Source organism: Theropithecus gelada, chromosome 5, assembly GCF_003255815.1.
Source record: "Theropithecus gelada isolate Dixy chromosome 5, Tgel_1.0, whole genome shotgun sequence".
Taxonomy (NCBI): Eukaryota; Metazoa; Chordata; class Mammalia; order Primates; family Cercopithecidae; genus Theropithecus; species Theropithecus gelada.
In genome coordinates, this window is record NC_037672.1 from 108,823,653 (window position 1) to 108,848,094 (window position 24,442).

Sequence of the window (24,442 nt, forward strand, 5' to 3'; positions counted from 1 at the left end):
ATAAACCTACATATGGTTTTTAAAATCTGCTAAATACTGAAATCATAAATTATAAGACAAGGAAGGAGTTCTTAAAAGATATTATATGAAAAGAAAGATGTCAATACAATTTTTTATGGACAGATTAGTAGACCAAAAATAATTAGTACTACAGAGTAATGTTAAATAAAAAATAATGCAAGCACATATGTAATTTTAGATATTCTAGTAGCCACATTAAAATAAGTGAAAATAAACAGATGAGATTACTTTTAATAATATATTTTAACTCATTATATCCAAAATATTATAATTTTAATATTTAGTTCATATAAAATTATTTATATAAGTAGTTTGCTTTTTAAAAAATTATTATTATACTTTAAGTTCTAGGGTACATGTGCATAATGTGCAGGTTGGTTACATATGCATACTTGTGCCATGTTGGTGTGCTGCACCCATCAACTCGTCAGCACCCATCAACTCATCATTTACATCAGGTATAACTCCCAATGCAATCCTTCCCCCTCCCCCCTCCCCATGATAGGCCCCGGTGTGTGATGTTCCCCTTCCCGAGTCCAAGTGATCTCATTGTTCAGTTCCCACCTTTTTTATACTAAATCTTTAAGATCCTTTGTAGAGTTTACATTACATTTCAATTTAGACTAGTCACATTTCAAGTACACAATTTATATATTACATACAACTATTCAATATACATAATGTGTCTAGTACCCACCGTTTTGGTCAGCACAGTTATAAAGAAATTATATATATACAATATAATCAACAAACATGATATATGATAAATAGATAAAATACTTTATCCCCTGAATAGGAAGAATATATTTTCTTCTATGTGTTTTTAATATTCACAAAATTTAACCATATATTTAGATATAACAAAAGTTTAACATTTTTTTTTTAAATTGGAAGTTTTACTGGTCACATTCTTTGGTCCAGGAAAAATAGGAAAAGTAAATGAAGAATGACCAAAATACTCATTCATCAGAGATTTAAAAATACTCCTGAATAATCCCTGGCTCAAAGAGAAAATCAAACTGAAATTCTGTGCCTCTGGAAGGCAATGTAAAGAATACTTTACATTGTAAAATACTTTTCTGTGTGTCATATTTGACACACAGAAAACTGGTAAGATTTATTTAGGATAGATTTATTCCTTATTAAAGATGAAAAAGTAAGACTTAGAAAAATTTAATAAACTAGAAATGGAGTAAAATCAACCAAAATTGATTGGTAAAAGAAAACTAATACTTTTAAAATGAGTAAAATTCAAAACAAAACAAAAAAAAGGATAAATAAATGTAAAAATTAGGTTTTTGCAAGACATAAACAAAATCTTAGAAAGAAAGCTGGCAATAAAAAAATAGCACAAGCTTAAGAAGAAAGTAAAATAATTTTTAGAACCGTATTGTAGCACTATGACAGGAAATATGAAATCTAGGGGAAATCGATGCTTTTCAGTAAACTATAACATATGAAAACTAAGAAGCAAGTTGAATAGGATAAATAACCACAAAAGAGATTGCAAAGGTGATAGAGGCTGTTTAATTTAACTGCTAAAAGCAGCCTCTCACATCAGAATACCTATGTCCAAATTTATTCTACCAAGTAATAGTTATTTGAGCATAAGCAAGTCACATAAGCTTTGTCTGCCTTGATTTTCCTGTTTGTAGAAAGCAGATGGCAATATTTCTTAATTCATTAGGTGATTAAAAAGATCAAATGAATTAATAAATATAAAACTTTAAGTTCTGCTGACAGAAAATTTTTGCAGCTATTTGCTATCATTACCATTGCCATTTAGTAGCGGGCTCTTTGAAGAAAAAAAAATCAATTATTTAAATATCACAGATCATAAAAACCACAGGATTGTTTTCTATTATGATATTAGTACTCAAGTCTGTTAGTAAAATGGTAAAGATAATAGTTCTTTATGAACTTACAGTAAAAGACCTAAAATTACATGTAATCCAACAGTGCCTCAAAAAAAAAAAAATTATGACATCAAGCAGATTTATTCCAATAACCTCCAAGGAGGGTTCAAAAGCATTAATTTCAAAGAAAGAAGTCATATAATTGTGTCAATAATTATGGAAAAGGCATTTGATAAGATACAGACCCTATTCCTAATAAAACATAAGCAAAATAAGAATAGATGGAAATGACTATAAAACAATAAAATAATTTACCCTGAACCATATCACATACAAATTGTGAAATACTAAATTCAGTTCTAGACAACCAGGGAAAGGAGAGGAGTGAGCACCGGAATAGAATATAATTATTTCTTCAGAGATAATAGAATTACACCTTCATAAAACAAGAGTCTAGTAAAAACCAATAAAATTACTAAAGTTTGCAAGTGACTTGATATCAGATAATTTTTAAAATATGCTCTATGCTAGCATTAAGCACATTTAAATGGAAATGGGAAGCTTCCATTTATAAAAGCAACCAATATAAAATAATTAGGGATCAGTTTAACGAAACGTATAGTACTTTTATGAATAATGTAGCATTATATTTAAAGACATAAAATAATGCATAATAAAAAAGAAAAGATCTATCTTGTTATTTTATAAGAATATTTTGTATCCTCAAAATGTTAAATCTACCCTGAATTAGAGTAATTTCCATTAAAAGCTATTGCAATTCCATTAGAACCTTTATAGATTTCTTTGAACTCTGTAAAATAATCTTCAAGTATATATGGAAAAATAAACGTCAAAAATCAAGAAAATGAGAAATAAGGAGATGTATGAGATCATGGCTTATTGAATTAATATATAATTCTCTTAGTCATGAGTAAATCATACTGCCTAGGTATAAAGCAATACTTCAGCAGAAGAGATTATAAAATACAGTTAAATATACACACGAACAAATACAACAGTGCAATGAATGGTACAGCAAACTGCTCTCTGGAAATAAATAAGTAGGACCTTCTAATTTACTCTATATGTTCAAATAAATTATAGCAATACTAAAACTTTACATGTAAAATTATAAAACAAGCATATGTTTAAAAATCTTAGTAGACAATATTACAAAACCTTGGGGCTGGGAATATTTTTTAACTGAAACAAGACTTTATATATACAAGTGGATGGACGACCAGCTAGACTGAAATAAAGGTATATAGATATTCCTTTCTAAAAAAATGAAACTTAAAAAATGATAGCAGGACAAAGTCAACTGACAAACTAGAAATAAGAAAAATATTCACAATGTAAGAAAGTATTATATTTATATGATGACCTTTAACATGCATATAATAACAAAAAATAACTCCAGTGAAAAATAAGGACAGGATATGAAAAGTCACTGCCAAAGGGTAAGTTAAAATGTTTAATAAAGACACTTAAAAAAACCATCTGTTTGAGAAAAATTAAAAGATGAATATTGCTGATGAAAATGCAGGGATAAAATCACTCTCATACAATGCTGATGGCCAAGTTAATGCACTATGATTTATCTGTGAACAAAATGCTGAGAATAAATGTCTGTGGATAAGGGAACAGCAGAATAAACTGGAGTGCATTCATGCTATAGAATACTATGTAAGAATTTAGGAATCTTTAAGATCTACATTTCTTTGCCAGTTCACCTGAACAGAGAGATACAGATCTACTACAAAAACATCCATTCAATGATTAAAAACCAAAACAGCAACTTTAATGCCCTGTTATCCTGCTAAAATTTGTACATATGCTTAATTTTTTTTTAAGTGTTCAAAGCCCTTGGCGAATTCTCCACTTCCTTACTATGCATGGGAAATTTCCTTCTCATCTATATGCAATGAATGATAGCACTTACCAACAGATACCAAGACAAATATCTTTTAAAATTACCAAAGAAAATCTATGTCGATTATATTTTTATGTGATTTTTATTTTGAGGAAGTAAACTTAACTTCCTTTATATATCCTATCTGGCATGTATATTTAAAGATGAGATAGTATCAGCTTCCATGGCCTAACAAACAAAGTTCAGATAAATTTTGAATTCTTATATCTGCTTAATCCTTTGCTGCTTATACAATACAACTTTTAGAAAAAGCCTCTATCTAGCAGAGTGAAGGCTTGAGGACATTGGATACTGTGGATAGGAGGGCAGAGGAGGACCATGGAGGGGAGAATGTCGAAGAAAACATACCAAAGTTTATTATTGGTTTTCTTAGAACTGTGGCATCCCAGGTAATTTAGATTCTTCTTTGTAATTTACTTGTTAGGCAAGGATCATTCATTATTGTTATTATCACACAATAGAAGAAAGATATATTTTTAACCATAACACCAGCAATGAAAACACATGTCTTAAAGATGTAAACATTTTGGGGGTAGAGAGTTAGACAAAAATAATTGGCTTTAAATTTTCTAGCTGTTAATATGAAAAAAGCAATCTGTTCTACAGGTCTAACTCTAATTTTTCCTCCTTTCATTGCTGTGACATGCTGACAAAAGAAATCACATTTTCCACTTGAGTAATTTTTGCTTATATACATTTGCTCTTTGACGCTTTGGGTAGAATAGAGCAGTTTAAGAATATTCAACTTGTAATCTAAGAAAGCAAAAAGAGAGCTCAAATGAGAATGATTCTCTGAGTTGGTTAATTCCTGACATAGTTATCGGTTTAATCATGCATTCCTTTTTGTTTTGAGTAGGGAAGAGATGTTGATGATTTAGATGTGTGTTGGTTGTACTCATGGTTCAGAACCTGTCATATTGCTAACAATTCCATTTTGGACATAAGTTCTGAGTCTCATTTTTCATTTGGAGTACAGAGATCATTTTCATTTCTGTTAACGTAGCTGGCTTTGTGATAGTATGTAGGAAATTTTTAATTATTGTACTTTTTCACAGTTTTGTATAACTTTCATGTTCTTGTCCTAGAACCGTATTAAGAGCCTTATAGAAACGATGAACAGAAAGCTCTGAGGCACATGGCTTTGGTAGTAATTAAATGGCAGCACATTTCAAAGCTATGGATATTTAATGTCTCCAAAGTATCAGTTTCACATTTGGTTCAATACTGTGTGTGGGAATTAAATGCAGAACAGTGTGTTATCACTGCTTAATCATGTAAATGGTATTCACATGTTAGGCCTCTGTTCTTAATTGAATTTTTGCTTCTTTATTTAGAAACTAAGATTTCTTGATAAGCTTAAATTGGTTTTAAACAGAAACATATTCTTAAGAAATTAATTTTCATATTTTCTTGCTGTTACTCAGTTGTAAGTGAATGTCACAGTGTGTGGTGATGTGAGGGTGCTGCACATTTTCTCTTCATTCCGAAGATACGGCACAAAACTGATGAGCAATGCAATGGAGATGGAATGCTGACACTGGAAGCATATCTCTGGCAATAATGTACTTTCATTTCTATTTTTGAACATGAAACGGTTTATAAACACCTGAAATTACTGCAAACTGGAAATTAAAAAAAATTTAACTACACTGACTTTTTAGTGTATCATTCCTGAGGCAATAACTTCAAATGTATCTCCTATATCTAAGTAACAGAAAACATTCAGATGCTTAAGTCTTTCAGGCAGCAATGGTTTTAGTTTAGTTGCATCTAACGGACATTTCTTACTACTTACTAAAAATAGCTACTGCAGAACGTGCTTTAAGGTATATGTTGAGAACCTTTTTATTTTTGAAATTACTTATTTTGCTTCTTGATCAATGAATCCTTCATATTAAAGAGTTTTGGAGACATTATCAATTGGGCTTCTGAAGTTCTTTTAGGGTATATGCAATCCTAAGAAACCAGTTAGTTCATTGCTAAATTAAACATGGTTATTTATATATTAATGACATGTATATAAAACATTTGCTTTTAATTTCAGTTATTTATTTTTAATGGAAATAAAACATTTGAAACATCAGAAAACCTGGTGAAATAGGAGACTCCTGACTATCGCTTCTTCCACAGACACACTGAATAAACACCTACACCCAAATCAATTCTCTTCAAGAGAAAGGCAGAATCCAGTTGAAAGACTTCTACACACTGGATGACTGAGAAAACATCCACATCAAACCGATTGGAAAAGCAGATACACTTGTGAATTAACCCCACCCTGAACACACTTGGGAAGGAAACTCCAATTTCCACTTTATCCTGAGGGGTGAAGGACTCCTAGCACACATACAATGTTCTACTTTCGCAGTCCTGGTGAAGGGCTTGGCTGTTAAATCACTGTGCTGGAGGAATGAAAGAGACAATCTTCAGAGGATCTCCCTCAAGCACAAAGAGCAAAGTGGGGGTTTGAACCATGTGAGCGCCCTTAGTTGTTGTAGTCCCCTGAGATGAGCCCAGCTTTCACCTTCCCCATGGATGGGGTGTGATCACATGCTTTTCCAGTAGCTCCCTGTGGTTCTAGCCTCTAACAAGCCAGTATCTGGAAGCCTATATAGCAAGTAAGAATAAACATCTTGGAGACTAAATGGGAGGATGATACTGCACTGCCCACACCTTCTTCCATTGCTTGCTCCAGTGACATCTCAGTTCTACAGTCTCCATGGTAAGAGGTTGGAGGCCACTGCCAGCAACAATGGAGGGACAGCACATCTGCCCTGCCCTGCCATGCCCTCTTCCCTGGTTTGCTCCCATGATAAATGACTGCAATCCCTCATTAGATGATGGCAGAAGAATTCCTATTTGCCTCAAAGGGAAAGTAGGCACTCCTTGAACCTTTTTCTCTGGCTTGCTTCAGCAATAGCTTCACAACAGAAGGCTTCCCCTGCAAGGGATGTGAGGCGTGAAACTTCTGCTTGCTTGAACAGGACAGCAGACACTTTCTGCACCTTTTCCACCAACTAGCTCCAGTGATAATCCTAGCCCGGAAACATCTCCATGAAAAGACACTGGAGACCTGTGTCAGTAACTATGGAAGTTATGGCACTTCCCACACCTTCTTCTCTGGCTTGTTCTAGAAATAAACTCCTGCTATCTTTCACTGGAAGGAGGCAGGGGCACATCTTCATGTCTCTATGGGAATGCAGATACTCCCTGCATCTCCTTCCCTTGCTTGCTTTAGCAATAAGTCCAGGCCAGAAGTCTCCGTCTATTAGGAGGGTATGAAACTTGTGCCTCCTTCAACAGGAGAGTGGGAACTTCATGCACTTTCTTCCCTGGTTTTCTCCTGAAATAATTCCAAATATACAGACTCTCTCTGAGAGTAACTTCTGCATGCATCAAGTGCTCCAACTTTTCAGCCTTCATCCAAGGAACTGTCTCCTAAATCACCTAGCTCTTGGAGTTAACAGAGCTCTATGCTATCGAGTTTTTTAGACCACAGAGGGAAAAAAATGTGACTTTTAAACCTTTAAATGGTCATCAGTATCTCCTGAGGTTCAAAGTAAGCAGTCTAATCAAAACTATAGGCATGTTCCTCAGTCCCTCTTCTTAGTGTAGAGCAAAATGAGTGGAAAATTAATTTTGGTTCTCAGCTTTTCTGCAAAGAAGGATAAATCTAACATAAATCTAGCACCCCAACATTTCCTGCCCTATCCCAAAGGACTGGCTTCTATCCTACCTCTCTCAAGGCAATAACATGACTTGACACTTTTTAATTTCTTTGGGGCTACAAAGAACAATGGCAGCAGGTTGGACAAACACAAAGAGTTTAAAGGCACCTAGAATCGTTGGCTGTGCTGACTGAGGAGAAATATATCCTACATAAGACCAGCCTAACAAAACTTAGAGAGCTTGTTCATTCATAGAACATACTGAAATCAACACAGATAGTCAAAGAAAGTGAAGAAACAGGGAAACATATTCCAAGTAAAAGAATAAAATACATCTCCAGAAGCCAATCCTAGTAAAGTGGAGATACAAGCGCTCTTGAGTCAGCTTGTGGTGAATGCTGCCTGGCCTAGGACTCACACTTCAGGGCAGTGGGGTCCTTTCTGGCCCAGGGCAGGTCCAGAAATGCCATCCAAGAGTCAAATTCTGGAATCAGGTACCCTGATAGCCTGCTTGGTGCTCTTCCCACCATAGCCATACTGGTACCTGAAGCCAGCAAGTCTCAGAGGCTCACCCAAGGCTCGTGACATAGTACCTGGGTATTGCTCCTGGTCATTAAGGACCCAAGGGCTCTTCTGTTGGGAGATGATGAATGCTGCCAGAACTGGGCCCTTTCTTTCAAAGCAGTGGGTCCCCTTCTGGCCCAGAGCACGTCTACAAATGTCATCTGGGAGCAAGATCCTGGAACGAGGGTCTCATGACTCTGATTGGTGCCTCTTTCCTGCTACAGCTGAATTGATATCCAAGATGTAAAACAGAGTCCTCCCCACTCTTCTCTCTTCTCAAGCATAAGGAAGGGGTATCTTTTGGAGCTGTGAACTGTGCATCCTGGGGTTAGAGGAGGGGTGATGCCAACACTCCCTTAGCCGCCCCAGCTTGTGTCTCAGTATGTCATGTCCCCATACCAGTCCACTGTCCCTGAGCCTAGTTCAGCACTAGGACCTGCCTAACAGTTGCAGTTCTTGAGAATTCAAGTTTGGATCACTGGGATCAGCAAATCCCCTTCTGGTTAGGGCTGGTCTAAATGCTTTCTCCATGGGTAGGCATCAGCTGAGTTTGGTATGGTTTCCCTTTCTGCTCTAACAGGACAGCAGTGAGTTCAATGCCTTACAGATGGCTGTGTTCTCCCTCCCCCAGTGCCCAGATATGCTGTCTGCACCCTGCCACTGCTGCCGAGGAGAGAAGAAGGGGTGGTGTCAGTGATTTACTACTTCCTTTTCTACCTCTTCAATGCCTCTTTCAGCGATATGAAGTTACCACCAGGTACTATGAGTGTTAACCTGGTTTTTGGTTCTTAGGAAGGTGATTTTTCTGTGTAGATAGTTGTTAAATGGATGTCCTTGCAGGGAGGACGATTGGTTGAACCTTCTATTCTGCCATCTTGATTCTCCAATTTGCACATCGTTTTCAAATGCACGCAGAACATTCTCCAAAATAGATCATATTTTAGTCCACAAAATAATTATTAACAAATTTAAAAGATTGAAATTATATTGAGTATCTTTTCTGATCACAATGGCTTAAAACTAGAAATAAATAACAGGAGGAATCTTGGAAAACTCACAAGTAAATGGAAATTAAATAGTATGTTCTTGAACAGGCCGGGTGCAGTGGCTCATGCCTGTAATCCCAGCACTTTGGGAGGCCACGGCAGGTGGATCACTTGAGGCCAGGAGTTCAGGACCAGCCTGACCAAAATGGTGAAACCCGCTCTACTAAACATACAAAAAGAAAAAAACAAAAACAAAAACTTTAGCCTGTATGGTGGCACATGTCTGTAATCCCAGTTACTTTGGTGGCTGAGTCATAAGAATCACTTGAACCCAGGAAGTGGAGGTTGCAGTGAGCTAAGACTGCACCACTGCCCTCCAGCCTAGACAGCAGGGTAACTGTGAAAAAAAAAAGCCTGACACAAATGAAAATGGCAATAAAAACACCAAAACTTATGGAATCAGCAAAAGGAGTCTTGAGAGGGAGTTTATAGCAATAAATGCCTTCATCAAAAAAGAGAAAAAATCTCAAATAAACAACCTAATGATACATCTCAAATAACTAGAAAAGAAAACTATAGTTTGTCCAAACGTGACAGAAGAAAGGAAATAGCAAATATCAGAGAAGAAATCTGCCAAATAGAGACAAGATGAACAATAAAAAAGATAAACCTAAAAGCTGGGTTTTTGAAAAGGTAAACAAAATTGATAAATTTTATCTAGACAAAGATTATACTCACTGGTGAAAAGCTGAAAGCTTTTCCTTTAAGGTCAGGAACAAAATAAAGATGCCTATTCTGGCACCATCTATTCAACATAGTACTAGAATACCTGGCCAGAGCAATTAGGCAGGGGAAGGAATAGAAGCCATGCAATCAGAAAGGAAGAAGTAAAACGATCTCTATTTGGTAATGACATACCTTATATATTAAAAACTGTTATTATTTTATAAAAAAGTTAAAACTGGCAAATTCAGTAAAGTTTCATGCTATAAAATAAGCACACAAAAAATCAGTAGCATTCTTATATACTAAAAACAAACTATCCAAAAAAAGAAATTAAGAAAAAAAATCCCATTTACAATTGCATCAAAATAAAGAAATATATTAAATAAATAAAATTTTAGGAAGTAAATTTAACCAAAGAAGTGGGAGATCTGTGCACTGAAAACTGTAAATCATTGATGAAAAATGGAAGAGGACACCAATAAATGAAAAGCTCTTCCATGTTCCTGGATTGGAAGAATTAATATAGTTAAAATGGCCATACTACCCAAAGTGATGTATATATTTAATTCAATTTCTATCAAAACTTCATGTTATTTTCCACAGAAATAGAAAAGAAATCCTCAAATTTGCATGGAACCAAAAAAGAGGATTAAAATACTAAAATTTATATGGAACCAAAAAATACCCCAAATAGCAAAAGAAGTCTTAAGAGAAAAGAACAAAGCTAGAGGCATCCCACTTTCTGATTTCAAAGTATATTATAAAGCTAATTGTACTCAAAACAGCATGATACTGGTAGAAAAAGACACATCAACCATTGCAAGAGAGTAGAAAGCCCAGAAATAACCCCATGTATTTACAATCCTTTTACTTTTGGAAAAGGTACCAAGAACACACAATGAGAAAAGGACAGTCTCTTCAATGAATGCTTCTGGGAAAACTGGATATCCTCATATAGAATGAAATTAGACCCTTATCTCATAGCATATATACAGGCTGCTCTCCATATCTACTGCTTCTGCATCTGCAGATTCAACTAACCACAGATCAAAAATATTTGACAAAACTAACAATAAAAATAACAATAAAGCAATAAAAACAATACAGTATGGTATATTAATGATTTATATGGCATTTACTTTATATTAAGTATTATAAGTAATCTGGAGATGACTTAAATTATACAAGAAGATGTGCATAAGTTATATGCAAATACTATACCATTTTATATAGGTATATCTCATTTTATGGTGCTTTGCTTCATTACGCTTTGTAGATATTATGAGTCTTTTTTGTTTTGTGTTTGTTTTTTACAAATTGGAGATTTGTGGTGACCCTGTGTGGAGCAAGACTATCAGCACCATTTTTCCAACATTATGTGCTCATTTCCTGTCTCTGTGACATATTTTGTTAATTCTCACAATATTTCAAACAGTTTCATTATCTTTATATCTGTTATGATGATCTGTAATCAGTGATCTTCAATGTCACTATTGTAATTGTTTTGGTGCACCACAAACTACACCTACATAAGACAGCAAACTTAATCAATAAATGTTGTGTGTGTTTTGACTACTCCACTGCCTGGCCAGTCTATCATCCCTCTTCATCTCCTCAGCCCTGCTTATTCCCTGAGACACAACAATTGTGAAATTAGATCAATTCATAACCCTACAAGTTGCTGCAACATGGATGGAAATGGAGGGCATTTTCCGAAGCAAACTAATACAGCAGCAGAAAACCACCTATTCTCACTTATAAATGGGAGCTACAAATTGAGTGCACATGACACGAAGAAAGGAACAATAGACCCCAGAGCCTACTTAAGGATGGAGGTTGGGAAGAGGATGAGGATTGAAAAACTACCTACCGAGTACTATGCTTACTACCTGGGTGATGAAATAATCTGTACACCAAACTCCCACAACATGCGATTTACCCATGTAACAAACCTGCACATGTACCCACTGAGCCTAAAATAAAAGTTGGAAATAAAAAAAAATGACCTTACAATGGCCTCTAAGTACTCAAGTGAAAGGAAAAGTTGCACATCTCTCAATTTAAATCAAAAGCTAGAAATAAAATAAGTTTAGTGAGGAAGGCATGCCAAAAGCTGAGACAGGCTGAAAGCTAAGCCCCTTATACTAGACTTGTGAGTACAAGTTAGCCAAGTTGTGAGTACAAAGGAAACGTTCTTAAAGGAAATTAAAAGTGCTACTTCGGTGAACACAGGAATGATGAAGTGAAACAGCCTTATTGCTGATATTAAGAAAGTTTGCTTACTGTGGGTAGATCAAACTAGCCACAACATTCCCTTAAATTAAAGTTGAATCCAGAGTGAGACCCTAACTTTCTTCAATTCTATGAAGGCTGAGAGGGGTGAGGAAGCTACAGAAGAAAAGTTGGAAACTAGCAGAGGTTGATTCTTGGGATTTAAGGAAAGAAGCCATCTTCACAACATAAAACTGAAAGATGAAGCAGCAAGAGCTGATGTAGATGATGTAGCACATTATCCAGAAGATCCAGCTAAGATTATTGATGAAAGTAGCTACATTAAACAACAGATTTTGTGTTGGATTCAGCAGCACACATACTGAAACTGGAATGATACAGAAAAAATTAGCATAGCCCCTGCTAAGTGGTGTCATGCAAATTCATGAAGTATTTCATATTTTTAGCTATAAAGATACTAGAGGCAAGCTTACGAAAGACTCTTCTAGACATTGGTCTGGGTAGAAAATTCATGACCAGGATCTCAAAAGCAAAACAACAAAAACCAAGATAGTCAGATGGTACTTGATTAAACTAAGAAGCTTCTGCACAGCAAAAGAACCAATCAACAGAGTGAACAGACAGCCTACAGAAAGGGAGAGGATGTTTGTAAACTATGCATCTGACAGGGAACTAGTATCCAGAATTTACAAGGAACTCAAACAACTCAACAACAAACAGATAACCCCATTAAAGGGTGGCCAGAAGATGCTAATATATTTCAAAAGCAGCATAATTTTCATACATTTGTTGGTTATTTGTATAAAATCTATTGAAAAATAGAAAATTTTCAAATTTTTATTTTCAATAGATATGCCTCATACTAGCAGCCAACAAGCATACAAAAATGCTGAACATTGTTAATCATCAGAGAAATTTAAATTAATGCCACAGTGGGATGTCATCTTACACCAGTTAGAATGGCTATTATTTGAAAAGACAAAAAGTAACAAATGTGGTTGAGGAGGCAGAGAAAAGGGAAGGCTTGTGCACTGTTGGTGAAAATATAAATTGGCAAACCATCTATTTAAAACAGTATGGGGATTTATCAAAGAACTAAAAATGGAGCTGCCATTTGATCTAGCAATCACACTGTTGGGTATCTACCCAAAGAAAAAGGAATAATTATATCTATCAATAAGATTACTGCACTCATATGTTTATTGCAGCACTATTCATAACAGCAGAGATTAGGATTCAACCTAAGTGACCATCAGAGGAGGATTGGATAAAAACAATGTATATATACACAATAGAATAATATTCGACCATTAAAAATAATTAAAGCATGTATTTGAAGCAACATGGATGGAACTGGAAGCCATTATCCAAGTGAAACAACTCAGAAGGAGAAAGAAAAAAAAATACTGTATGTTCTCACTTATAAGTGCAAACTAAATAATGTATACATGTGGACATAATGTATGGACTTGGAGACTCAGATAAGCCGGGGTGGGAAGGGGGGTGGATGATGGGAATTACCTAATGGGTACAATGTACATTATCTGGATAATGGATACACTAAACACCCACACTTCACAACTACACAATATAGCCATGTAACAAAATTGCACTTGTATCCCTTAAATTTATACAAAACAGGCCAGGCAAGGTGCACTTTGGGAGGCAGAGGTGGGTGAATTACCTGAGGTCAGGAATTCAAGACCAGCCTGGCTAACATGGCAAAACCCCGTCTCTACTAAAAATACAAAAATTAGGTGGGCATGGTGGCACACGCCTGTAATCCCAGCTACTGAGGAGGCTGAGGCAGGAGAATCACTTGAACCCGGGAGGCGGAGGTTGCAGTGAGTCGCAATTGTGCCATTGCACTCCAGCCTGGGCAACATGAGCGAAACTCCATCTCAAAAAAAAAAAAAAAAAATTATACAAAACAAACAATTTTCAGTGGAGACAAAAAAAGGCTTCTATTAGAAGAAGATGCCACCTAGAATTTTCATAGGTAGAGAGAAGTCAATACTTGACTTAAAAGCTTCAAAAGACAAGTCAACTCTCTTTTAGGGGTTAATGAAGCTGATGTTTAGAAGTTGAAGCCAATGCTCATTTACTCAAAAATCCCAGAGCCCCTAAGAATTATGTAGTTTATTCTGACTCTGTTCTATAGATGGAGCAATAAATCCTAAATGACAGTACATTAGTTCATAGCATCATTTACTGAATATTTTAAGCTTATGATTGAGATCTATTGCTAAGAAAAAAAGATTTCTTTCAAAATATTAATGCTGCTTGACAATGTACCTAGTCACCTAAAGTACTGATGGAGATGTACAAAGAGATGAGTGTTGTTTTCATGCCTACTAACACAACATCTATCCTGTAGCCCATAGATAAAGGAGTAATTTTGACTTTTAGGTCTTCTTATTTAAGAAATGTATTTTGTGAACTATAGCTGCCATAGACAGTAATTACTGTGATGAATCTGACCTAAGTAAACTGGAAATCTTCTGGAAAGGATTCACCATTCTAGATGTCATTAAGAAAATTCATGATTCATGACAGGAGTCCTAAACACCAACATTAACAAAAGTTTGGAAGAAGTTTATTCCAACTCTTATGGATTACTTTCAGAGGTTTAAGACTTCAGTGAAGTAAGTAACTGCAGATGTGGTAGAAATTAAAAGACAACTAGACTTAGAAGTGGAGACTGAAGCTGTTACTGAACTAAAATCTCATGATAAAACTTGAATGGATGAGGAGTTGTTTCCTATGGAAGAGCAAGAAGGTGGTTTCTTGAGATCAAATCTACTCCAGGTCAAGATGCTGTGAACATTGTTGAAATGACCACAAAGGATTTAAAATATTAGATAAATTTAGTTGATAAAGCAAACTGTAGGGTTTGAGAGGATTAACTCCAATTTGGAAAGAGGTTTCATTATGGGTAAAATGCAATCAAACAACATCACATGCTACAGAGAAATCCTTCTGCAAGGACAAGTCAATTAATGAGGCAAACTTCACTTTTGTTTCATTTCAAGAAATTGGCATAGCCATTCAAACCTTCATCAACCACTACCCTCATCAGTCAGCAGCCATTAATATCAAAGGAAGACCCTCCACCAGCAAAACAATTATGACTTGCTGAAAGCTCAAATGATCATTAGCATTTTTATCAATAAAGAATTCTTAAATTTAGATTTGTTCTTATTTTTTGAGACGGAGTCTTGCTCTGTCGCCCAGGCTGGAGTGCAGTGGCGGGATCTTGGCTCACTGCAAGCCCCGCCTCCCGGGTTCACGCCATTCTCCTGCCCCAAGTAGCTGGGACTACAGGCACCCGCCACCACGCCCTGCTACTTTTTTCTATTTTTAATAGAAACAGGGTTTCACCGTGTTAGCCAGGATGGTCTTGATCTCCTGACCTCGTGATCTGCCCACTTCGGCCTCCCAAAGTGCTGGGATTATAGGCATGAGCCACTGTGCCCGGCCTGTAGTTTGCTTTTTTAAACCTAATTCTATTGTACACTTAATAGATTATGGTATAGTATAAATATAACTTTTATACACATTACGAAACAAAAAAATTTTGTGACTTATTTGTGATATTTGCTTTACTGGATCTAATCCAGCAATATCTCTTAGGTATGCCCTTAAAAGGGATTTGACAGCTTGTGGATTTTGGTATGTTCACAGAGTCCTAGAAAAAATCCAATGAATACCAATTCAATGAATTTAATCCCATGAGGGCTGTACAGGAGGAGGTGCCCATTGAATCTCCTTGTCTATTCTGCACACAGGTAATTGCTTCTGTTCATCTGAGACTAAAGGACAGATAGATTTTGTATAGCAATGTTTTCATTCTCTGGTGGAGAATTATGCACTTGTACTTCTAGGAACTTAAACTATGTAAGAGTTTTCATCTATGAAAATTTATATTCAACATAACAAGTAATAGGAAATCACGAGTAATGACTAACTCAAATGATTAGGTTAAGGTGCATGTTCTTTATATAATACGTTTATCCCTGAGAAAATGGCTGTGTTATCACTATTTGCACTTGGAAATCAATTGAATAAATATACTAGTTATAGTGATAGATTGTAGGCAAATCTACCAAAACACATAAATTTTTTTTAACACATAAAAAATTTTAACAGTACTAACAAGACATTTAAAGCTAATGTAATAATGCAATCTGAATGTCCAACCCAGTCCTCTCCTCTACAACTTGGGATTGACCTTGTCATCTTCTTCTGAATATTTCCAAATTATTTTATATTAATATGTCTTAAAATAACCTCATCAACTCTACTGACCTTCCCTTCAGGTCATCTAGAAGTAGAACTTTTTAATTATGTAAAGAACCAGCCAGGAGACCCCTTTATATTCAGGACAGATGAGGCAGCCACTTTTCTGGGAATAAATTATAATAGAACACAGATGTTCTGATTTTATTTGGTTTGGTTGGGATTGCTCCTCTGGTTGTCTCTTAGAAAGTTCCTGAAGTTTTAAAGGGTTTTTAAACTCTCTGCCTAAGAGTTTCAAATCACTGAATAATTAGTTGAGGCTTTTTTATTAAAGCCAAGAAACAGTTATTGAGCACTTGTAAATGCTACCAAAAAAGTGCTCACAGGACCAAAATGATTAAGAAAGTTGCTGCTTACAAGGAGTTCTTAGGCCATCCAAGCAGCCTGATCTATAAGCAAGAAATTGCTTTAGTGTAGCTGTAAGATGCCATGGATGAGGATAAGAATGATTTCTGAATCAGATATCATGGATAATAAACAAATTCACCCTAATGAATATATTAAGTAGGTCCTAAATGGGTTATAATTTATTTAGACACCTATCAAGTAGATTTATCTAAAAATAGGTTATATATTATCCATTTAATTCTATATTTAGCATTTTTCAGTTTTCACTTTTATACTGAGTCAGTAATGTTTAGTTAATACTACCTGGCCAGTTGCAAGATTTGGGATTTGAATTCAGAAATCCTTCAAAATCCTAGACTTCTATAAAATATTCTGACTGTCATTCTCAATATTTTCTTCAGCACATTATGGTGTAAGATAATAACTGTATTATTACAATGCAAACCACATTTGATGGACAATAAATTTATTCTCTGTACTCATTCAAAACCTGAAAGAGTGACAAATAACTTCCTAGTTTAAGTGCCACTTTCATGAGTTTAAATAAGCACTTTATTACCATTAAGGGTTTTGTGTACACATACACAAATGTGTGTTTATTCAAAAATTGTTTACATATCATATAGGACAGGTTTGGTAGTTCAGTAATTGAGGAAACGGGGTACTACCATATTCTTTGTATTTATTTCAAGGGTTTAAAATTTAAAAAGTCACCTAACTCCAAGAATTTTTCCCTGGGGGTGATGATAACTCTTAAAATTGGAAAACCTATCCCCTTTATTATAGGCATTAGGTTCATCGTGGCAAAATAAATAAATAAATAAATAAACTTATGATTAGAGCCGTCTCTGAAGAAGGTAATGACTCATTTAAGTTTTTAAAAATGCTATTAGACCATCCTGGCTAACACAGTGAAACTCCGTCTCCACTAAAAATACAAAAACAAAATTAGCTAGGAATGGTGGTGGGCGCCTGAGTCCCAGTTACTCAGGAGGCTGAGGCAGGAGAATGGCGTGAACCTGGGAGGCGGAGCTTGCAGTGAGCCGAGATCGCGCCACTGTACTCCAGCCTAACAAAGTGAGACTCCGTCTCAAAAAAAAAAAAAAAAAAAAAAAGGTATTAAATGAGTTAACAGTATAATCTGACTAGTCATTTAATAGTAAGTGATAATAATTATGTTTTATTTATGGTTTCTTCTTTCTAAAACAAATAATACAAACAAAATATGGTTTATTGGCTTATAAATAAATATAGTGAACTTATCACATATAAACTCTATATGAGAACATGTTAATCTGTCTCTTTAAAATATTAGAATATTTTTATTTCTGGTAACGATAATTTGCAGATTTATTATAAGAATTAAATAAGATCAGTATAAAACACACAGTATACAGTCTGGGATATAATCTGTTAAAAATAGTAGCTATTATGATGATTACAAAAACAATTTCAGTAAGAAATTATTATATCTACCTTTATAAAAATAAATGTATTACTGAGTCTTTGAAACTTTACCTCTTTATTAAAATAATCTATGCAAACTAAAGAAAATTAGCATTTTACCATGTAGCAACTGTATAATTATACAATTATATTTGATGAATCAAAAACTGTGAAAACAAGAATCTGTGATGCTGAAAATAGTTTTGTAAAGTTTGGTTAGACGTTAAAGATTAATAAAATAAATGTGAATATTTTATCCAAATATTTCTTTAGTCTATTATAAAGCGGGAAGAAATGAACAAAACTTTAGGTACACAGATTCGTGTGACATTTACAGAAGAAACAGGGACAGGCCCTGACCACAAAGCCAGAAATAGACTACATGTTAAGTCTGTTGGAACTGAACAAATATTCCTTTTCCATTGCTCTCAAAACAAGGGAAGGTCCCTGTCAGAGAACTAACACTGTAGTACTGACCAGGTGGACCTTGTCCTCAACAAAACTTATTATAAAATCTTGGAGTCAGTGAGAGCTTATGTCTAAACAGTTATCTGATCTACCTAGGACACTAGATGGTCTTTACAAACAGCATTGAAATAAAATTATTTCAAAGTGTTTACATCACAAAAGACTAAACTTTTTAAATTGCTCCATTAATTATTTGTATTAAAAAGGAATAATCAAGAACCTATTTCAAATTTTTACTGAAAGCATTCTCTTATCAGTGTTAATAGACAGAGCCCTTTGTCTCCAGAGTCCACGAGGTTCAACAAGAGAGCGGATGGCACATTAAGCAGCCACCAGTTTGATCTCTCACTTCCAAACAAGAAACATGAATACTAGGGAGTGTACGTGACCTGTTAGGTATCACACAATTAATTACTGGAAGATCCAAGTCTAAATCTCAAATATATTTATTCCATGAACTCCAAGAATGCCCCAAAATATTTTCAGTTCTATGTATCACTGGGACCACATTTGGGTTCAAAGTTTTGTGATGGTCTTCTTGGCTTTGTTTTATTTTTAAAATGAGTCAATGATAACTTTTTACAATGTAAAGTTAAAGATAAAATCAATTCCCCAGAAAAGGAAGAAATGAAATCATAAGCAGCAATTTCTTCCCAGCTCTATGCAGAAGTTGATGATGCTCAGAGACAGATAATTACACCCAGTAGTTTAGTTTTCTGAGCCCAAATTTACTTGCTAGTAATCTGAAACCCTCTCTTTCCCTCTAATGGATCTGGAGAAATTTGCACACTGTATCATTGTAATTATTACTATTTTAAAATTTATAAGTATCTAGCGTGTGCACATTATATAATGAGTCTTACTCCTAAATTTGTTAGAGGCCATAATTATATTATCATTTTGTTATTATCTTTCTTTAAGGATAGTGATTTTTATCAAATACATTAGCATACTGATTTCATTTATTTTGTTTTACTTATTACAAGTATGTGATCAAAGAGAAGAGAGAGTTGTCAAAATATACGTAAAAGCTAATGAAAAGTTGTGTTATTTTAATTTTTCTCATGAATGCTATTAACCATTTAGCAACAACTTCATCATGTATACCAGTGAATCTACCTAACTGAACTGACTTTTCAGGTCAGTAAATATGCTCTCTTAGAAAATGTTTATTTTAGGTTTTAGCTGTTCACCTGTTTCAATTAAATTTTTTATTGATATGTAATATTTGCATGTATTTATGTGATATTGTGTTACATGCATAAAATGCATAATGACTAAGTCGGGGTAGTTAAGGTATTCATTACCTTGAGCATTTATCATTTCCATATGTTAGGAGCATTTCAAGTCCTCTCTTCTAGCCGTTTTGAAATATATAATACATTGTTTTTAACTATACTCACCCTATTCTGCTATTGTGCATAATAACTTATTCTGTCTATCTAATTGTACGTTTGTTTCCATTAACCAACCTCTCTTGACTCCACAACCCTACCATTCCCAGACTGGTAACTATCATACTACTCTCTACCTCCCTGAGATAAACTTTTTTGTAGCTATTGTAAATGGGATTGCATTCTTGGACTGTCTTTTTCAGGTTGTTCACTATTGGTGTATGGAAACACTATTGATTTTCACATGCTGATTTTGCATCCAGCAAGTTTACTGAATTTGTTTATCAGATTTAAGTTTTTTGGGGGAATCCTTAAGGTTTTTAAATATTCAATCATATCATCTGCAAAGAAGGATAATTTGACTTCCAGTTCTTCAATTTGGATGCTTTTTATTTTTATTTTTCTTGCCTAATTGCACTGGCTAGTACTTTAGTACTGTGTTGAATAAGAGTGATGAAAGTGGACTTTCTTGTCATATTCTAATTCTTAGAGGAAAAGCTTTCTTATCCCCCTTCAGAATTATGTTAGCTGTGAGTTTGTCATACATGGCCTTTATTATGTTGAGGTATACTCCTCCTATGCCTAGTATGTTGAGAACTTTTATCATGAAGAAATGTTGAATTTTATCAAATGCTTTTCTGCATCTATTGAGATGATCATATGGTTTTAGTCATTCATTTTGTTAATGTGATATATCATGTTTATTGATTTGTATATGTTAAAATATCTTTGTTTCCCTGGTATAAATCCCACTTGAACATGGTGTATTATATTTTTGATGTGCTATGGGATTGATTCAGTTTTCTGCAGGTTTTCAAGTTTCTTAACATATAATTGTTCATAATAATCTCTGATGATCTTTTGTATTCTTGTAGTGTCAATTCTTATGTTTCCTTTCTTATTTTTGATTTTGCTTGAGTCTTCTCTCTTATTTTCTTTGTTACTCTAGTCAGTGGTTTATTAATTGTGTTCATCTTTTCAATAAACTCACTTTTCATTTTGTTGATCCTTTGTATTGTTGTTTTAGTCTCTATTTCATTTAATTCTGTTCTATACTATTTATTTTTCTACCATTTGGGGCTTGGTTTTTTTTTGTTTTTCTAGTTCCTTCAGGTTCATTGTTAGATTATTTATGTGAAATCTTTCTACTATTTTGATGTAGGAGCTTATTGCTATAAACGTCCTAGTTAGCACTGTATCCCATAGGTTTTGGTATGTTGTGATTCCATTTTCATTTGTTTCAATAATTTTTAAAATTTCCTTTTAAATTTCTTTATTGACATAACAGTCACTTAGGAGCATGTATTGGTCTAATTTCCATATATTTGTACAGTTTCCAAAGTTCCTCTTAATAATGATACTTTTATCCTATTGTTTTCTGAGAAGATACCTCATATGATTTCAGTTTTTAAGAATTTGTTGAGACTTGTTTTGTGGCCTAACATATCCTGGAGAATTTTCCTTTTGCTGATGAGAAGAATATGTATTCTACAGCTATTTGATAAAATGTTCTATAAATGTCTGTTAGTTCCATCTGGTCTAAAGTCTCATTTAAATCCAGTGTTTCTTCGTTTTCTCTCTAGATTATCTGTTTAATGCCATAAGTTGAGTGTTGAAGTCCCCAACTATGTTTGTATTCAAATTTATCTTTTCTTTTAGATCTAATAATATTTGTTTTATATATTGGGGTTCTCCAGGGTTAGGTGCATATATATTTTGAATTATCATATACTCTTGCTAAATTGATCCCTTTGTCATTATGCAATGACCTTCTTTATCCCTTCTTAATTTTTTTTTTTTTTTTTTTTGAGACAGAGTCTTACTCTGTCACCCATGTGCCAGTGCAGTGGCATGATCTTGGCTCACTGCAAGCTCCGCCTCCTGGGTTGACACCATTCTCCTGCCTCAGCCTCCCAAGTAGCTGGGACTACAGATGCACACCACCACACCCAGCTAATTTCGTTTTTGTGTTTTTAGTAGAGATGGGGTTTCACAGTGTTAGCCAGGATGCTCTTGATCTCCTACCTTGTGATCTGCCCGCCTTGGCCTCCCAAAGTGCTGGAATTACAGGTGTGAGACACTGCACCTGGCAGTCTCTTAATGTTTTTAACTGTTTTTAACTTAAAGTATGTTTTATGTGGTATAAGTAAAGCTAGTCTTGCTCACTTTTGGTTACTGTTTGTATAAAATATCTTTTTCCATCCATTTACTTTCAGCCTGTATGTGTGTTCACAGATGAAATGAGTTTCCTGTAGGAAGCATATAGTTGGGTCATTTTTAAAAGAATATCTATTCAGCCAGTCTCTATCTTTTAAGTGGAAAATTTAATCTGTTTACATTCAGGATTATTATTGATATGCAAAGACTTATTTCTGTCTTTTTATTAATTGATTTCTGGTTGTTTTCTATATCCTCTGTTCATTTTCTTCTCTCTTATCATTTATCATTGCAGTTTGTCCTTATTCTGTACTGACAAACTTTAAGTTCTTTGTCTTCATCATTTATTTGTTCTACCAGTGTGTTTTATATGTTCATGTGTTTTATGATACTAGATATCCTTTTTTTCTGCTTCCAGGTATAGGACTTGCTTAAGCATTTCTTGAAAGGCCCCATCAGGGGTGATAAATTTTTCTCAAGTTTTTCTTCTCTGGGAAAGACTATTTTTACTTCATTTATGAAGAACAATTATTCTGGTATAAAGTATAGTATTCTTAGCTAATAGTTTGTTTTTTTTTTTTCTTTCGTCATCCTCAGGGCAAGTACAAGTATGCTGTGGTCTTGATGCTAATGAGAGAAGAATTTCTGTCATTGGCAGTGGCTACGGATAGGCAGCTTTCAGGCTCTGGGAAGCACACACTTTTGTTTGGCTCCCTTCGACCCAGGGCCAGCCTTCCTAGTGTGATACGCTACCCATTCCTTGGAGTTTAGGACACTCTGTGGGCTAGAGTTACGGAGACCTTACTGCACTGCTGAGTAGTAGGGTATTACACCACTGAAGCCCTCCAGTTGGACACAGGGAAGGTCAGGGATGTGGAGATACAGGTGTTGTTAGGCCCTGGGACAGGATGCAGTCTGGTGGGGTACGGGCTCTCAAGATGGTGTGTGATGCAATTGTATGTCTCAAGGTTGTGTGGGACTCAACATGAGCTCCCTCTCTAAGCACTGCAGTCATATAGACACTAGGCAGCTTCTATATTAGTTGTGGGGCCCCTAAGGATGTAGGGGGATTTTCTATGGCTAGGATTACAGAAGTCTGTGATGATTCTGGCTGGGTCAACTGCCTTACTTCTGTCTGCTTATGTGCCTAAGGTGTTTCCTGTCACTTCTCGGCTGAATTCAGTGTTCTTACGTAGATGCTCTATTCAGAGTGTGATTATCTGCTCACTGATTTGGTTCTTCTCTGTGGGGAGGGTGAGAGTACAATGCCTCTAGTCAGCCCCCTTGAAGGTCTCTCCTCCATTTCAGTTTCTATGTATTAACCTTGAATATTAACTGGTATAGATGGATGAATAATATGAAGATTCTCTAAGTATGAAGGGAAATTTATACCAATGCCAGCAATAATCATTGTGAGGCAAAGTAGCAATCAACGTTCAGTAGTGAGGGGCTGGTACAGACAAACTATGGTTAGCTGCCCTTTTTGTTGCTTTCAAGTACAGTAGGAATATTTTATGTTCTAGGATCCATATTACAATGGATTTGGATCTGAATCTTATTTACATTTAGCACATATGCAAATAAGATTAGTTTTGATGACAAATATGTAAAAAAGAATTAGCTAGAAAAATAGAAAAATCAGGTAACCAGTAAAAGTATTTTATACCTTTTCCTATAAATGAGAAAGGTATGGAATTGGTGACATTAAACTGAATATATGCGTATAATTTGACATATGAATATCAATAGGATTTTCATTATTTTTTCAATTTATGAAAGCTAAAAATATTTTGGGAATATGATTTTATAAAAAATTTAAAAATGAATGTTAAAATCACCCCCTAATATTTGAATATTAATATTTTTAATTGTAAAATGTACATTATGGCATGGAAGAGTCTATTTTATATGGACTCAAACCATTCTTATAAATCAAAGAGCAAATGATTTTACCTTCACAATCTTCTGTTCATGGTAGCAAGTACAAGGTGAGAGAGGTGTACATTAACAACATCTATATTTCTGGAGTATTAAGGACTTTTGAGGAGCTTTTAAATGTACACTCTCCAGTAATACCATGAATGCTTCCAGAAACTTTCTAAAGAGAAATAAAGCCTAAGAAATTTGCAATATACTAATTACTATAGATAATGCATAGCTTCCCATTTATCAGTCAAATTCTCTGTACAATATTTGTCCTTATATTTAACAATTTTCTGAGACATTTAGTACTATATATGACATTTTATTGGAACATTTAGTACTGGGTAGACTTACAGGGTTTAAAGAATCATTGCACTATGTTTTTATATAAGTAAAGTTGTAAGAGAATGGCTTGTCGGTG

The 24,442-nt window shown here is 34.7% G+C and overlaps 1 non-coding gene across 1 annotated transcript; it reads left to right on the plus strand.

Moving 5' to 3' along the window:
• The first annotated feature begins 12,323 nt into the window (after positions 1–12,323).
• LOC112625559 lies at positions 12,324–12,430 on the plus strand. Its single transcript, XR_003119649.1, has one exon. It is a non-coding gene; the product is annotated as a U6 spliceosomal RNA (small nuclear RNA).
• Positions 12,431–24,442: the final 12,012 nt, after the last annotated feature.